General features: G+C 38.7%; 1 non-coding gene across 1 annotated transcript; it reads right to left on the bottom strand.

Moving 5' to 3' along the window:
- Window positions 1–1,879: 1,879 nt before the first annotated feature.
- LOC133798932 (small nucleolar RNA R71) lies at window positions 1,880–1,986 on the bottom strand. Its single transcript, XR_009876148.1, has one exon. It is a non-coding gene; the product is annotated as a small nucleolar RNA R71 (small nucleolar RNA).
- Window positions 1,987–2,191: the final 205 nt, after the last annotated feature.

Here is a 2,191-nt window from a genome sequence, read left to right as displayed (position 1 = left end):
GGTTCTCAACACAATTTGGAAGTGTTGGTTAAATTTTGGGATGAAAACTTGAAGAATTGAGAAATCCCTTAAGAGTCACGGCATGAGCAAAGTGGAGCCGCGGCTAGGGGGGAAACAGAAGCAATGATTTTTGAGGAAATCCTTGGGCCGCGGCATGGCTACAGAGAGCCGCGGCATAGATGGGCATTTTGCCCAGAAATCGTCAATGCGGGCCGCGGCATGGCTACAGAGAGCCGCGGCATGGAAATGGCTTTTTGCCCAGGAATTTGGACACGGGCCGCGGCATAGTGTATGTAGAGCCGCGGCCCGCCTCTTTAAAATTCGAAATCTTAGGTTTTTAAGATGGGAAAAAGAAGAGAGAAAGGGGGTCCGGACGAAAGGAGAGAGGACTGATTTGGAAGGCTCAAGCTTAGAGTATTTTTACATGTTTTTCTTCTTCTTGATGTTATCTTTAATTTCTGTTGTGATTAGCACTATGGCTAGGAACTAATTTTCTGTTTAGGATGTTTAATTGAATCATTTGAATCCCTGTTATGAACTAATGCAATTTTTATATTATTCTTCTTCAATTCCATATAACCTGTTCTTATAGATTGATTATTGATTGGCCATCTTTAGTCATTTACATATGTTTTTAAGTCAAAATCTGAGAAGTGAGATTTAATTATGCTGTGGTTATATTGGACATAATTCTAATTTAGAACGAAAGTATCTGAATTAATTGTGTAACTGTTATTAAGTTGTGAAATTAATGCTATCTGTGTGGTTCAATTTACCATAGAAATATAGGAAATTGTCACCTAGGTTGAGTTTATAATTCATAGTATGATTATAGGCTGCTATATCAACTTGTTAATTGAATTAGGTCAAAAGAAGAAGAATTCACACTTTGCATTAGGGAATAATAGGGAGGATAGTTGATGAGATTAAATATCCTAATTGTTTCTCAGTGATTAAATTAAAAAGTTTTTCTATTAGTTGTTATTCAATTTTTAATTATTGTTTATGCAATTTATAGTTTCTTTTGGTGTATTTACAAAAATCAAGAATTTCAATTCATCAAATAGAACGAGAAATTAATTGACTGGTAATTGATAAATCAGTCCTTGAGGACGATACTTGGTTTTACCATTTTATTACAAGTTTGCGACTGTGTGCACTTGCATAGCAAAAACATCGCAACAAGTTTTTGGCACCGTTGCCGGGGACTGAAAATAATTATCAATATCAGTCTAATTAATTTTTATTCTAATTTGATTTTAATTTATCTTGTTTCTAATCTGTTTAGTTGCTTAATTTTTCTATCTCAGGTGAATTTTGGTATATGCGTGGCAGAAAAGGAAAATCCACACTTGTTCCTCTGAATCCCGAGATTGAAAAGTCTTGCAATCAAATCAGAAAGAACAAGAGAGAGGCCCATAATTTTGTGAAGATGGCACAGAATGACGGGGATGGCAGGAATGTTCTAAATCCAGGAGTTGTACAAGGGGTTCAGGCTCAGACCAATGCTGAAAGGAGCCTAAGAGATTATGTGCTACCCACTCTGACGGGAGTACAAAATAGTATACGCCCACCAGCTGTAGAGGCCAACAACTTCGAAATCAAGCCTGCTATTTTACAAATGGTGCAGTCCTCTGTGCAATTCAATGGGTTGCCCTCTGAAGATCCTCACACCCATTTGTCCAACTTTCTGGAGTTGTGTGGAACCTTTAAATATAATGGGGTGAGTGATGACGCAATCAAGCTTAGGCTCTTCCCATTTTCTCTAAGGGACAGAGCTAAAAGTTGGCTGAACTCTCTGCAGCCAAACTCTATTGTCACCTGGCAAGATCTAGCTCAGAAATTTTTATCCAAATTCTTCCCTCCGTCCAAGGCTGCTAAATTGAGGGGAGAGATAAATAACTTTTGCCAGAATGACGGAGAGTCACTGTATGAAGCTTGGGAACGGTTTAAGGAACTCCTGAGAAGATGTCCTCATCATGGCATTGAACAGTGGATGCTAGTGCAGAATTTCTACAATGGTTTATGTCCAACAACCAGAACTATTATTGATGCTGCAGCAGGTGGTACTTTTATGAGCAAGAGCGCAACTGGAGCTTATGAGCTGTTAGAGGACATGGCTACAAACAACCATCAATGGTTTGAGGAAAGATCATCTGGAGTCAGAAAGGTAGCTGGGGTGCATGAGCTG

Source organism: Humulus lupulus, chromosome 8 (genome assembly GCF_963169125.1).
Source record: "Humulus lupulus chromosome 8, drHumLupu1.1, whole genome shotgun sequence".
Classification (NCBI taxonomy): domain Eukaryota; kingdom Viridiplantae; phylum Streptophyta; class Magnoliopsida; order Rosales; family Cannabaceae; genus Humulus; species Humulus lupulus.
This window is presented reverse-complemented; position numbering and strand designations above follow the sequence as displayed.